At 47.7% G+C, this 15207-nt stretch overlaps 1 protein-coding gene across 4 annotated transcripts in view; it reads right to left on the reverse strand.

Moving 5' to 3' along the window:
- Window positions 1-12888, reverse strand: part of RNF152 (ring finger protein 152) — a 79932-nt gene extending 67044 nt beyond the window's left edge. The window contains exons 1-2 of one of the 4 annotated variants that reach the window (XM_081252109.1): window positions 12800-12853; window positions 11533-11656 (exon numbers count right to left, since the gene is read on the reverse strand). The gene's annotated coding sequence lies outside the window, so the exon portion shown is untranslated. Of the gene's footprint in view, window positions 1-11532; window positions 12520-12799 lie in introns of those variants that run through there. The other 3 variants (XR_014017292.1, XM_081252108.1, XM_081252110.1) reach the window with 3 other exon arrangements.
- Between the last annotated feature and the right edge of the window lie 2319 nt (window positions 12889-15207).

A 15207-nucleotide genomic window follows, 5' to 3' on the forward strand; every position in this document is an offset into this window, starting at 1 on the left:
ACATGTTGCGGGGGGTTTTTTGCAGGGTGGTGGAGAAGAAAAAGGTGGTTCCAGGAAACGGGAACTGTACAAAGGAATAACAATATGAAAGGATATGATTTACTCCCTTTTTGTTTAGGGGAAGAAATAGGAACTAGGGGAGGAGGGGTAGTAAAAAACGCTTTTTGGTTCAAATATTTTTCAGCAGTTTATTCATGAAAGTCTTAAGCTCCCAGCCACACACACTGGCTTTCAGTCAAGTGGCCCTTGAGAAACAATTCACACCACCAGGCTTCATAGAAACTTGTTAGCACAGGGCAAAGCCCAGGTAATAGCCGGAAATCTCACTGCAAATTTCCCACCAGGACCTGTCACAGAGTCTTTCAAACCATGCTACCTGAAAGCCAACATGAAACTGATTCAGGCAGATGGTTGATCAAATGCATCCATCTTTGTTCCCCAAAGACAGGACAGTGCAGAAGTCAGATCTCTTCCTAAATGATGTTACACTGAACCTGTTGGGTTAAAAAAGAAAAGCTTTTGCTTCTTCCGATCTTTAATTCAGGTTGTGAGTGCAGCTCCCAGGCTGTGGTTAAGAGCACGGACTGCCCGGGTTCATATCCTGGCTCGGGCGTAAATTCACTGTGTGACCTTGAAGAAGTTACCTAAGTTTCCAGGATCTATGGCCTCCCAGATAATGTGCTTAAAGCTCTTAGCACTGAACTTGAAGCATATAATAAACACTATCTCTATCTTTGTACCATAGCCATCTCCTCTGCCCCCCCAAAAATTGTCTTTCGGTTGTCATAAAATACATTGTGGAATCTGACATAGTTGGGAAGGAAAGTATCTGATGAACTTTCATGTTGTTTTGTAGAATATTACTAATAGCGACTTCAGTTTGCTTGGGCCAGATGCTATTAATTACAAACCAACATCCCCATGTAAACAACGGTGGTTCTTAATTTTGAAGCTAAAATTAAACTTTTTTAAATACCACACTCCGACACAATTATTTACCTCCATCATTCTCTTTCCGCACGCTTCCTCCCTCAAACTGTTGCCTCTCTCTCTCTAACTCTTATTTTCACTGTGATCAGCTTCCGGAAGACAGTGTATCTAGTTGTTAAGTACTATAGATTATATCGAACGACACTAATCACCTAGCACTAAAAAGCCTCATAAAAGGAAGAAATTTGTTTCTTTACAAGTCAGAATCTCGAAGGAGAAGTTAAAACGAGGGAAGTGGCCTCCAGAACCCGGAGGAGAGTCAGCCTGTTCCGAACTGCTCCTTCCTATGGTGAGGGGGAGACATCTAGGGTCTTAGGCTACGTCAAGTCCCATCCACTGTTACGAAAAGTGGAAACAAAATTGAATGGCAATGCCTTTTGCAATAAGTCAAGAACAAGGAATAAAACAAAAGTCAAGCCAACCAGAAGAACTAGGTTGAATCACGCTTAGGCTTCAAAATTGATGATCACTGCCCTCCTAATTTACAAGGAATTCTAAATTGTCTGGACAGTGTCTTCTTCAATTTCCATTGCAGACTGGACTTGATCCCAAGAGAATGTTATTTTAAGGAGCACATTAAAGAGAGGGTTTGGCATCTGCATGGACGGATTTCAACACGTGAGGTGTAAGAAGTCTGGAGTGAAATCTGTCGTGTGCTTTTTAACTTCTTAGTAAAGACACTTTTCCTTGTACGTCAATGAACTTCTTGTAGGGAAGTACGACCACCCTGAGGTGCAATTCTCAAAAACTTTATTTATTATTTTGATATGAACTCAAGGCGTATGAACAATAAATTTTTGATAGCTCTGACACCACTGTTGGAAAAAAAAAAAGTAAACTATGGACTCTGCAAAGAAACACTCTTTGAACTAATATTTAGTATTTTGTGTATAGAAATAAAGGCAATTTAGTAAATGAATTCTGTTTACCCGAAAGATTCCCCCTCCGTAGATAAGCTATTTACCTTCTTCTTAGGTGAAGTAAGAAACCATGAAGAAATCTGGCTTATCAGGAACATAAAAGAATATGATTTCTCAGCGTACATAATGATGACATGGGAATCTGATGCGAAGGGTAATGTGAATGTCTGGCAATTGCCCTCAGGTGCTCTGGGCATGAGATTTAGAGAACTGGCAAGCAGCAAACTAATTACTGTTTCTGGCAATTTGTTGCAGGTCCTAACATCCCTGGATAAACAGTTAACACTTCTCAGGAAGAAACAGAAAACAAAAGATTCCCATGTGAAGCCTCAGCTAAAGACTAGAAAAATCTGTGGCTTATCTAAGAGCCTTATAGGTTGCCATCAGTCCTCCGTGTTAATAGCGAAGATTCAGGAAGAGGGAACGCTGGCAAATGGGAGCCCGGCTCTGGACATCTCCACCCAGCAGTGTGGAGCCAGGCCTGGTCCCCTTCCCAGCCCCCACTTGGAATTAACAGACTCATCAGGAAATCCCTCCCATACCTTTGGGAGGAAAGCACTGAGCACTGTGTACACAAGCGCCCCCATCACAGCCCACACTACCGTCACGTTTACAACACGGGCACGTTCCAAAAGCATCCTAGCTGCAACCAAAAGACAAGGCAAGTCATCTGCCGGTATCGTGTGGTTTCACCGAGAAGAAAAAAACACAAGTCGAGAAGGGCCTAAGATCCTACATAAATACACTTCGGATATCAGCACAACAAGGAATCTGCTCGCAACAAGAGCAGATCTGGGTTTACACACTTTCAAATTAGGTATCAAAGGCCCAGGCTCAAATCCAGGCTGAAATGGAACCCAGCTCTTAAAGCTATTTCTGAAGATTAAATTGATTCCAGCCTTCCTTCAACAAATATTTACTGAATGTCTACTATGTACCAAGTTCCATTCAACAGCCCTATCAGGCATAGCAAATACCACTGTCTAGGGGAAACTTCTTAAAGATTCCATTAACTATATTTTGCATTGTACAGTCTAGTTTTTGTGCCTTTATTAAAGAGCTCTCTTCTTTAAAATAATACTAATAAAGATTCCATCCAAAAAGCAGATTCAAATATAGATTGACAGCCACACTGCCTTCTCCAGTCTTATCCTGCCCCATTCTCTCCTGCCTCCTGTCTTACAATGGCTGTGTCTCTAATGATGTGAAATGTCTACAAAGCCTGCTTCAGGATGTGAACAACAATCACAGAACAAGGACAGGACCCCTAAGTAGGGTGACCAACTGGTCCCAGGTTTCCTGGGACTGTTCTGGTTTAAAAATGGCAAGTCCCTCAACTCAGGTACCCTCTTAGTCCTGGACAAGCTGAGTCAGTGGGTCACCCTACCCCCAAGAAACCAGACCTCAGCAAAGGGAGGTACATTACTTCACTTGCCTGAGGGAAATGAGGCCATAGGAGAAAGGCGCCTGGTGCCCTTTAAGGAAGGCCTGGGTTGCCTGTGGGCTGTCTTAGAACCTCACAGCTTCCTCCAGCTTCCTCCTGAGGAGGCCTATCCTTTTAAAATGCCACACCATTTAAGCTTTACAAAGACTTTCTAATGACAAGACTCCAATGACACGACATACAGGAGAAATCTTCACATAAATGCCGAAGGCTGGAGTTATTTGGATGTGGGTATTTCCTTGGCTAGTTTAAGAGCTCCTTCAGTTTAGACCATAACTATTCACCCCAAGATTTCCAGAATCCAGCACCAAGACTGGTGGATAGTAAATACTACATAAAATGGACGTTAATAATAGCTGCCATTATGCAGGGCTTGCGATGTGTAGGACAACACACTAAGCACTTTATATAAATGATCTCACACTCACAATAACTCAGTGAGGTTGACTGACCTCCATTTTCCAGAGGAAGAAACCAAGGCTCAGTCAGACCTTATTTACTCAAGGTCATTATGACAGAGCTCATGTTTGAACCCAACCCATCTTGCTGCAAAAGTTCCATGTTTTCAACCATTCAATTGAATTAGGTTCAAGTAAGGTGAGCATATATAGTAAGGCATCAAGAACTGAGAGAGGAGAGTATCAGACACATTTCTTTTATTCTCTCCACTTTTAGTGTTGCCATTGCAAGAAAAAAAAAAGGCAGAAACCAAATCAATTATGAGTTAAGCTCATACATTAAGCTAAGGCAAGGTAGGGATCTTAGTTAGAATTGGGCAGAATTGTGCCTGGCAAACAGTAGGCACTCAATATTTGAATAAATGTAATAAATACAATTGCATACCTAATATGAGGTTTAAGTTCTTGATGCTCAGTGTTTCAAAGGCTATTTTACCCACCACCAGAGGTGAACAGATGAACTCCTACCTGAAGCTTCTGAAGGGTTAGTGTGACGAGGCAGGAATACATGGACAGGTACTTACCCCAGTTAGGGATGGCTGGCACTCTACCTGCATGGTAGAGATCTACCCTCCTGCTCTCCGACCACTTTTAATCTCACTTAACCTGAAAGGAAGCAATCTGCAAACCTACAGAGCAACACAACTGCAAAAGAACATCACACCAAATACTTTGTTTTTGAGACATTTATCTCAGCTCCATTCATTATCCGTCAAACTGAGAACATTGTTTTAATGTTAATATATTCCTGGCCATTTTCTCCAAGCAGCTGAACACATTTCCTCTTTCATAATAACACTATCCATAATGATCGAGTATTCCGAGGGCTAAAGAACTTTCTTATCATGTGAATCATTCCAAAATCAAAAGAAGTGAGGTAAACCAGATGTCCCTCCCAAAGGCATTTATGGCCAGAAGTTAATTAAGAAGGGAGGGGTGGTAGCCATTTGTGGGAAACTGTCACCCACTTTTGTCAAACCCAAACAGCACAATCTGCTCCTCGAGTTGGTTGGCTGGCTTGGTGGAGTGTAGAGTTCTGATGCTGCTTACTGTATGTCCCCAAGAAGAGGGGTTTTTTGTTTGCTTTGTTATTGTTTTGTTAGAATCAGCCCAATTCAAGTCGAAAAACAGGCCACCAGTAACAATTCATTTTGTTAGAATGATGACCCTCTATGAGAATGTTCACCTCCCACCCCCTGGTATGCACACTGCAGCCTGGCAACTCTAATATGATTCAACATTTAGTCATTATTAATGCGAGGAGGGGAAGCTCTTAAAAATAATTTTCTCTCTTCTTAACTTTCTATCTTCTTAATTCTACAGGCCCAAAGCATATATAATTCCCTTACCACAGTAAGTCAAAATCATTTCTGTGTTTTCAATGATTGAGTATGTATGGAGCCCTTAATTTTTACAAACGTGGTAGGGAATACAAAATAAGGTCAAACCTCATCCAGTCTTCATCTTTAAGGAACTTGCAAGAGAACTGAGATCCTGCTGTTTTAACCTCTACATCTACCAGCCTGCAGGCCCCTTGGAAAGAACTGTACGCCTTACCCTCTCCCCCAGCTGAGCAATGACTTGTGATATGTGGCTTGATGACAAAAGACACCCTGGGACATCTTGTCAACACACCTCCTGTTACATGAACTAGCTTTAGTGGGTTTCTATTCTTGGCAATTAAACAGAAAGAAAAAGACACTTCAATCTTAGGTGATAATACAAGGACAATCTATGGTAAGTGCCCTTTGTAGAATGAATGTTGAGTGAAATGAGAGAGGTAATTTTGACAGAGAACTGTGGAGGCGGCAAGGATTGCTATGAGCTAAAATGACGGAGTTAAGTTTTTTAGGGGAGTTAAGAGCTGAGTCACACCTTTAATGATGGGGTATCATGAGGCACAGGAGCCTGTAGGCCACAGAATATTCCAGGATTAAGAAATAGGGCCATGCAAAGCATTTTGGGGGACTAGTGGGCTAACCATCCCAGCTAACGTTGTGTTTTAAAGTCATGCGGAGCAAAAGTCAAAGTTGGACAGGAAGCTGGGGCTGGGAAAGCCAGGAATGAGAGAAATAAGGTTCTCAGCTAAGATGTGGCAGTGGGGATGGAAATCAAGGAAGATGTAGGAACTGTCACTAAAGATGCTCAGTTCACTACTTACAATAGCCAGGACATGGAAACAACCTAAGTGTCCATCAACAGATGAATGGATAAAGAAGATGTGGCACATATATACGATGGAATATTACCCAGCCACAAAAAGAAATGAAATTGAGTTATTTGTAGTGAGGTAGATGGACCTAGAGCCTATCACACAGAGTGAAGTAAGTCAGAAAAACAAATACCGCATACTAACACATATATATGGAATCTTAAAAAAAAAAAAAAGGTTCTGAAGAACCTAGGGCAAGACAGGAATAAAGACGCAGACGTAGAGAATGGACTTGAGGACACGGGGAGGGGGAAGGGTAAGCTGGGACAAAGTGAGAGAGTGGCATGGACATATATACACTACCAAATGTAAAATAGATAGCTAGTGGGAAGCAGCCGCATAGCACAGGGAGATCAGCTCGGTGCTTTGTGACCACCTAGAGGGGTGGGATAGGGAGGGTGGGAGGGAGACACAAGAGGGAGGGGATATGGGGATATATGTATGCATATAGCTGATTCACTTTGTTATACAGCAGAAACTAACGTACCACTGTAAAGCAATTATACTCCAATAAAGATGTTAAAAGAAATAAAAAACTTAAAAAATAAAGATGATCAGTTAATCTGTTAATAAGCAGAACACCAGTGTGAATAATAATGGTCCCTATTTCCACAGTATCTCTCAAAGCTTTTACCAAAATCTCACCAGTTCTTGTAGAACCTCAGTGAGGAGTACGTTACGTGTGATTATCTGGACTTATTAATGGAAAGTGAGGCAGAAAAGTTACACTTCCTTGACAGGTAGGAGTAAGACGGGGATGGGGGAGCAGAAAGAGAAAACACAAGCACAGAACCCTGCGTTCGGAGACTCCATTTCCTCACGACTTCCTCTCCACCAGCAGCACATCTGCATTTGATCAATCCCTTCCTTGCAGGAAGTGTGCTACCCCAGGAAGCCTATGTGATGTTACAATAATAACCTTTACCATGCAGGATGTTGCAATGAGTTTCATCCATGCAGGAATTAATAAATCAAGTGGTGAACACGGCATCCTTTCCTACTCAGCCCCTGACTCCCAGCAGCTCACAGGTACCACACCCGCCCACCCCCCTCCCCGCCCCCCGACACACCCCCACACACACACACAACTCCACAAGGAATGTGCTCCAAGGCCTGCACAGCCACATCAGGTCTCCGCCAGGAAATCCCAGGCCTCAAGAGCTACTCAAAGGAAATGCAAATCACATAGACACTACTTGAGGCCTCCCTCCTGAAATCTCACAATGACAGTAAGTCAACTGGAAATAGAAAATCCTTAACCATAAAACAAGTACTTGTTTTATCCTGGAACATACAGTGTAGCTCCCAAAGCCCTGAGGGAAGGATCAGGAAAACCAACGCGTTCCTTCCTTCCTTCCTTCCTTCCTTCCGGCTTCCATGACATTGCGACTACGTTATTGTGACTGGCAGTGCCAGGAACCACGTTCCCTCCACAGGGGTCTTCTACCTAGATGGCCAACTTCACTATGAAAGTAAAACGGTAGGAACTCAGAGGCCAAACAAAATATAGACAGGTATTTTGGAGCTTCCCAAAGATATTTCAAGACCAGTCCCTCCGGGCTTAATTTTCTCCCTCTCTCAGTCTGCGCCTTGCCCTGAATTAGTACCTGGAGGTCTTGGATGGGCTGCATCTGATCTCCCTGCCGGTTTCTCAGCTGCTCATCTCCACCTCAGAACTCCTATGGGTGCAATACTTTGTCACTCAAGGAAAGCTGGACTAGGGGGCAGCCTCTGGACTCTTAGGCCAACACTGAGGTCCTCTGGTCACTGACTCAGGAGCTAGCAGGCAGTTTACCACATCAGCTGCCTACAGAGAGCTGTCTGTAAAAATGACTTCAACAAGGTGATTACTGACCCAGAAGCCATACTCTTTTGTTCAATTCCATACTTATGCTAAAGGTACATATCAAATCCTAAACGTTCTCATCCATGCACGCATTTATCACAACAAAGATTATTTGCGTGACCAGCACTCTGCACAGCAAAATCTCTCAACAAGCCACCAGCCGCTTAATCCACAGCCCCTCACAATGTCTATGCCACAGAACCCAACTATATTTAGGGAGGGTGAAGCAAGGAAGGCTTTAAAACTTACCACCCTCATAGCCACCATGGTTGCTGATGAAAGTCTGAATGTCCCAGAACTCTCAGGTGTTCCATTAGCCCTTTGACCAGAAAATACCTCTTGTCCAAATTCCTTTTTCTAATATCAAAGCAATAAGAGGATGACCCAGACTACCCCACACATCCCCTGCCCCCTCTAGGTCTTATCTGCCATGTTGGCTGAGGGAGGCCACATCCTGGGTGACGCTAGGCCCACCGTTGCTCTTTTTCTACCCTGGGCTGCTCAAACAAACTCAGGAAGTCTTAGACAAGAGGCAGACAGGGAGGGAAAGGAAGTGTGTAAGCAACACCTCTCTATTATATAATGCTAAGCACAGAACCTCCTAGAACCAGCCTTGGAAACATCTCCTGGCCTATCACTTCAGAACAAAGAACTACTCAAAACAGGCAAAAAGAGAAAATAATTATCATTTTTTATTTGATGACCAGTGTGCAGTCGTATTAACAAATATAATACCAACATATTAGTAAAGAACAGGTTGGAGTAGGACCAGATTCTTTAAGCGACGTATCATTTGTTCATTCAATCCATACTCGTATAACACTCAATGCGCTAAGCTAGACCCCATAGGAACACACTAGGCCACATCACTTGTGGAAGGTCATTAGTGCTACTCACCTATATCCGGTTTTCCCTTTTTCAGTACAAGAAATATCAGATTGTGGTTCAATGGGGTCATAGGACTAGTCTGGTGAAGCAACATAAGTCAATTCAGGGTCAGATCATGTCCTTTTGGAGCAAGATCCTCTGGAGCTTCCTCTCCCATGCTGCAGTGATCTGTGACCTTGATCACACGTCAAGATCACACCCCCACCAATTTGGGTCCTTGCGTGACTAAGATGAGCAGGGCCCACCTGCTGACTGTGTTAGACACACAGTGTGGGAAAGAAAGAAACCGGGCCACTGAGACCCGGAGGTTATTTGTTACGGCAGAATAACCTAACCCATCTTGCTGATACATCACTGCTTTAAAAAGAGAGAAATCTGGGGCTTCCCTGGTGGCGCAGTGGTTGAGAGTCCGCCTGCCGATGCAGGGGACACGGGTTCGTGCCCCGGTCTGGGAGGATCCCACATGCCGCAGAGCGGCTGGGCCCGTGAGCCATGGCTGCTGAGCCTGCGCGTCCGGAGCCTGTGCTCTGCAGGGGGAGAGGCCACAGCAGTGAGAGGCCCGCCTACCGCAGAAGGAAAAGAGAAAAAAAAAAAAAAAAAAAAAAAAAAAAAAAGAGAGAAATCTGCAAACATCCCCCTCCCATCTGTTTTCTAATTCAGAAAAGCAGAATTTATTTCAAAATTCAAGTGCAGCAGGGCCTGAAGAATGCCTTGAAATGTAGAGGGTGCCAACAGGATAGACAGGTCTAAACAACTCTGAGAGAACAAGGAATGAAGAGAGAATAACCTCTCAACAATGGTGAAATCTACCTGCTCATGTGGAATTCAGCTGCGGAGTTTAAAGACTATGAAGAGAAGGTCACCTTCTGACAAGAGGTCCAGACATTTGTGAAGCAGTGAGCACCCTAATGAAAGAGGCATTCAAGTAGAGGCGGGATGATCATAAGCTGCCTCCTCAGAAGTCCAATACCCCCTCTTTGTTCCTCTCTCTCTAGCATCCACTGCACCTAATTAGTCAGGTCTTCATTTCTCCATCACCCCAGAAGCTCTGGAAGGTGGTTCGCCTTTGTGTCTCCACACTCCGCCCCAGCCTGCCCCTTGGCAGCTATCAGAGAGCCCAGTGTCTATCAGGTGCTCCATAAGCATCTGCCAAATGAATTAAATGAACACTGTAGAAAGGACTCAGCTCTGGCGGAAAAAGTCGGTCTCATCACCTCTAGGGCTCCTCCAACCTAAAACTAAAACACACTACTGCCGACATCTGGGAGTGGGGAGCATCCACCTAAAAGAACAAATTAAACATCAGTACAACACTTGATTAGGAGTTATTACTAGACACAGTTGAAAACCACATTGAAAGCTAACCCTGCGCTACGGTTATCTTTGTTCTTGGACATGCATTTACATGTGCAGGCGGCTGTTTTCCCATGTGGTATTTTGTGGGTGAGGTATTTATTTTTTCTATTTAAAACACACACACACACACACACACACACACACACACACACACCCTTTGTTTCTATTGCATTATTACACTCCCTATCATCCCATCACGTGGCTTCCCCTCTTGCAGGAACACAGCACACACCCTGCATTATTGCTGACATAAAAACCACTTGTCAAAATACCTCTACCTTAGCTCCACTACAAAACTGATCTTCCCAAAGCACTGGTCTTCGTTTCAGCTGGGACAGGTTGATAACTCACCTACTTTTCCTAGTGATACTTGAATGCTCTGAGTCAAAGAATAAATGCCAGCATCATTGATGTTTTGTTAAAAGTCACGTTTCCAAACAAAACTACCCTAGAGGGGAATGACAAACCTTTCAAGTTTTTAAATTTTATTTTTTAAGGGATTTGGGGGAAAAAATGGTGAAGGGAGAATCTGCCCCGGATACCATGATGTGGCTATAGTGGAAGAGACTGCACACTGGCCTCTGGTCCTCATCCATCCCTTCTTCCTGCAAAATAAAACTTGAGTCTATGTCCATACACATTCTTCCTCCCTGCTTCTCGTGTAGAACACCATGACTCTGCCCTCTAGGAGACAACACCAACACCAGGTGTCCTCATCCATCTGAAGGGTAGGCTTTCACTGAGCTTTATCAAGATAACCCCAGACCCGGTTAGGTTGCCATCAAAACAGAACTATCCTCGGAAAGAAAAGAATAAGCCAGAGTTTTTGGAAAAGAACCAACACCTAAAGATAAAATGCAGACTGAGGGCCTGATGGTTCATGGCTATATAAATATAAATATTTATAAATATAAATATAAAGCTTAACTGAAGCTCCATTTTCTGCTCCCCCAACTGTCCTCCCTCCCGCCTCCCAGTAACTTACTTCTGCACGTCCCTCTTGATATTGCGAGAACAATTAGGACATTTGACCAATACCTTTTCAACAAATGATATCCCACCTACAGACTGAAGCCAAAATGTATTACTACAGATAAGAAAGCAGACACATATCCAAACCCCACATTCAGATACAACTGCCTATGTGTGGATTATATCAAAATTCCCCTCAAAGGGAACCAGGTGGAATTTATACAACCCCAAACGCAGCCTGCCCTCAGTGACTTCTTCAAAGGGAAGGTTTCAAGTCTTTTGCAATTTCTTTCTTTGAATCAGGAGTTTCAGCAGCCCCTTCTGCTCCGCACAGATAGGAATGGATGATGTGAGGCAGAAACCACCCGAATAGCCCCCCTGCAAACGCCCGTTGACCTCAATGACCCAGAGACGCCCAGGAGGCTACCCAGATTAGCGGTGGTTACCTGAATCTGTCACCGAGTCCCTTTCACCCCCTTCTGCGTGATGACATCAAGTGGAAATGGTACGCGTTTGGGAAGCAAGAGGCTGACAAGCAGGAAGCACAACTGAGCCTGAGCTTTGTTCAGCCTGCAGTGAAATACATGCAGTAAGGGTTAGAGAGGCGCAGCAGAGAAACCCAAACAACCTCCCGGGCAGAGCAGCGGTGGTGGCGTGGGTGCACCGGGGGGAGGTGGAGGAAGGCGGCGGAGGTGTGGCGGGCTGGCGGGCCGCCGAGGGGCGTAACGCTTCCTAATCGTCTCCGCGGGACAAACAACCACCTCCCCGGACTCCTCTGCAGTCTCCCCCGCCCCTAAGTTATCCTCTGGTAGTAGAGCCTCCACTGGCAACGGTAATCCCTCAGAAAGAAAGAAAAACGAGAAGGCATAGCGTAGCACCGTGGAGCACAAGCAAAATATACTAGGGAAACCCGGTTATGTGGGAACGCGGGGCGCCCAGTCACGCGCCCAGAGAGACACACCAGCGCTGCGTTCGCGAGCATCCTTCTTTTCGTCGCCCCTGTCCGCCACCTCATCAAGTCCCGGTCACCCTGTTTTGCCGATTTCTCTACTCTCTCCAAAACCTTGCGGCGCTGCCCCCAGCCTAGGCGGGATTGGGGACCGCCGCCTCCGGAGCAGCGTCCCACGAGTCCAGCCTGCTTTGTGCTGCCGCTGCCCTCCCAGGAGCGAGCGCCCCGGACGCGTGGGTGCGCAGAGAAGACCCCCAACATCTGGCCCTCCACTAAGCCCTCTCTTCCCCGGAGGGGCCCGGGGACCGCAGAGACAACTTCCGGGGAGGGGGGGGAAGCGCTCGACAGAGGCCCTGCCAGGGGCCCATCCCGGGGGGCGCGCGCGGCTCGGGCACGAGACCGGCTCCCTCGGACAGCAGCTCCAGAGGGCATCCGAGGACTCGGCGGAACCGCCGACAGCGCCGCTCCCGAGACCCAGCCGCGGGCGCAGCTCCGCCGGCGTTCGGGAGAGACGCAACTCCAGGGACCCCCTCCCGCGCGCCCCGGGGCTGCCTCGCCGCGCCCCGGGCCCCGCTCCCCGCGACCCCTGCGGCCCCGCGACCCCCCCACAGTCCAAAAGGTGCCCCCTCTACCCACCAGGCGGCACCTCCCCTTTCCAGCTTCCCTAGTTCCGGGCGCGGCCGCCGCGGGGGCGCAGACATCCCTTCGCGCTCCTCTCGCCGCCTGCGACCCAGGAGGGACAGAGCCGAGAAACCGAAACTCACCGACCTCTCTCCGCAGCGGGCTCCGGCGCTCCCTACAGAAGCGGCGACGACGGCGGCGGCGGCGGCAGCAGCAGCATCGCCGGGGGGTCCCGGCGCGCCCGCCACCCGCTCGGCCAGACGCGCGCCGAGGGCTGCGGGGCGGGCGCGGGGAGCGCGGCGGCGGCGGCGGCGCCTGCAGCCCCAGCTCCCTGCTCGGACCCTCGGGAGGCGCCCCACCTGCCCGGCCGCCCTCCGCGCTCGCAGTCGAACACCGCCGCCAGGCGCTCGGCTCGGAGCGGGAGCTTTTTGTGTCACCGCCCAGACTCGGGCACCGAAAGGGGTGGGGGCGAGAGGCCGGGCTCCGCTCCCCGAGGCACCGCCCTCCCCGGCGGCTCCACCTCCCACGCCCCTTCCCTCTCACCTCCCCTCTGGTCCAGGACTTGAGTCTGTCCGTCCCGAATCGCAACCCACCCACGGGCTGAGAAGCCGCCCACCCTCCCCCGCGCGCTCCCTCGGCCTTGCCTCCAAGTGCCCGACCTCGGCCGGGACCTCGACGTTGTCCCCTCCACGGCGCGCGAGTGGGACCCGAGCTGGAATCAGGTGTGAAAGGAGGCCGAGCTCAGCCGGCAGGAAGGCGGGGCTGAGGCGGGGGCAGAGGCCGGCGGGGACCAGTCTGCAGCTCGGGACCTGGGGACCGAGCGAGGGGGGAGTCGAGATCGTCACGTTTCCAGAAACTGCCCTGGGTCCGCATCACCGCTGGTACTTTCTGGCTGCCCCTAAGAGTTCATGTGGTCCAGGCAGGGCGGGGTCCTGCTTTGGTGGAGGGGAGGATGCGCCCAAAGAAGCCTGAATGACACCCCGCCACCTGGTTCCCTGGGATGGGGTGCAGGGAGCAGGAACAGAGAGGGGCCAGTCCTGAGGGTTACATGGCAGTGCGAATCCCTGGGACCTCGGGGCCCACCCTATTCTCCACCCTGAAACCGAACTCCTACCTTAGGGACATGCTTAGAATGTCTAGTTCCTCCGAGAAAATCTAGGCGTGGCTCTTGTGTTAACTGCAGAATAGCAGAATGGAGGAGGGAGGTCGCTGGTAGGGGATGGTGTCCATGCTCTCTGTTGCCTTTTTAAAGGATTTCTTTGCAGAACGGAAACCCAAAAGTCTGTTGTATGACTCTAGTAAAGTGAAGCCTGCCAACTTTCCTGGATCTCCAGCACCAGGGTTCAACTGAGTGGTCCCTAGTCATCCAGCAGAGCGGGCAGCCTTTCTGGGCTGCCGGAATGGAGCTGTCTTTGTGTCCCTACTGTCTTGGCCACGAGAAAAGAACTCCCATTCTAACCTCTCCCGATAGCTCATGTAAATGCTTCTGCCAAGATTACGAGATGGAAGCCCTATGAACCACGCTATGTGACCTACTAAAATTCAAAGTGTGCTCAACTGACCCTTCTTGTCCCTCAAATAAAAACCTGTTAATAGTGTTCCCAAATGAGCGGTCACTCAGCACATACAGAAATCAGTCACCAAGAAACATAAAGCTTGATGGGTATAAGGCTTCTCTAGGATCCCAGATAAAATGTTCACCTGGCTGACCCATGTCCTTTTGTTCCCTGAAGTTATATACTCTATTGTACACCTGGCAGGAGTGAGAGCGATATGTCTGCTTTAAAAGCAGACATATGTTCTTAGAGTAGAAAACTTCAGGAGTCTTATTTTCAGGCTCAACTTCAGGAGCCAAAAAAATTATTTTCCTTGTTGTTGTTTTAATGAGAAGCTAATAAGAGTATTGCAAACTCTGATGTTGACCAGGAGCTTTGAATAGGATGATGAGTTACAACACACCAAGATTTTACTAGAAAAGTTTAGCCTAGAAATATTATTACACAAGAGTGACTTTAGGGCTTCCCTGGTGGCACAGTGGTTGAGAGTCCGCCTGCCGATGCAGGGGACACGGGTTCGTGCCCCGGTCCTGGGAGGATCCCACATGCCGTGGAGCGGCTGGGCCCGTGAGCCATGGCCGCTGGGCCTGTGCGTCCGGAGCCTGTGCTCCGCAAGGGGGAGAGGCCACAACAGTGAGAGGCCCGCGTAACGCAAAAAAAAAAAAAAAAAAGAGTGACTTTAAAGACTACGTACTTTCAGGGATCGCTAATATTACAAAATGTTTGAAATCTTTTTCAGCTGCTTTCCAAACAATTCTTTGGGAGGAGTCAAGCATTCAGCATGGTGTTGGGTAAACTCTAACACCCTTAGTCATTCATTCCCCCTGACTGGTATTTTAATTCACAACCGCATCAGGGGTGTTCTGCCTTCTGTCCAGTCTTGTAAAGCTGTCACGCAGAGAAGGTTAATTTAGTGGGGCAGACCGGGATAGACAGCTCTTAAGATGAGTTGGGGGCCAGCACCGGGGCAGGCAGCCACGGTCTGAGTCAGGAGA

Source organism: Mesoplodon bidens (assembly GCF_964165515.1).
Source record: "Mesoplodon bidens genome assembly, chromosome: 13".
NCBI classification, from domain to species: Eukaryota; Metazoa; Chordata; class Mammalia; order Artiodactyla; family Ziphiidae; genus Mesoplodon; species Mesoplodon bidens.